We start from the raw sequence: 273 nt of genomic DNA, 5'->3' as shown, positions 1-273 counted from the left end.
GGCGAAACCCCCAAGTTTGTAGTGAAAATAGTTGCCATTGTTTCTGTAAGATGGCGTCACCGATACCTTTAATCAATTATTCTTTACTTTTCATAAAAGCATAATTAATACGATTCTTTGCTCCATAACACTACAATATATTAGTTAGTATATCAAATTTATCATTTCTATGAAAGTTATTTAATGCAGAAATAATTATCAATTCTTTAGATAGTGGCGCCATCTTACAGAAACAATGGCAACTATTTTCACTACAAACTTGGGGGTTTCGCC

This window comes from Hylaeus anthracinus, unplaced genomic scaffold (genome assembly GCF_026225885.1).
Source record: "Hylaeus anthracinus isolate JK02 unplaced genomic scaffold, UHH_iyHylAnth1.0_haploid 11989, whole genome shotgun sequence".
NCBI lineage: Eukaryota > Metazoa > Arthropoda > Insecta > Hymenoptera > Colletidae > Hylaeus > Hylaeus anthracinus.
Note: the sequence above shows the minus strand (reverse complement) of the source record.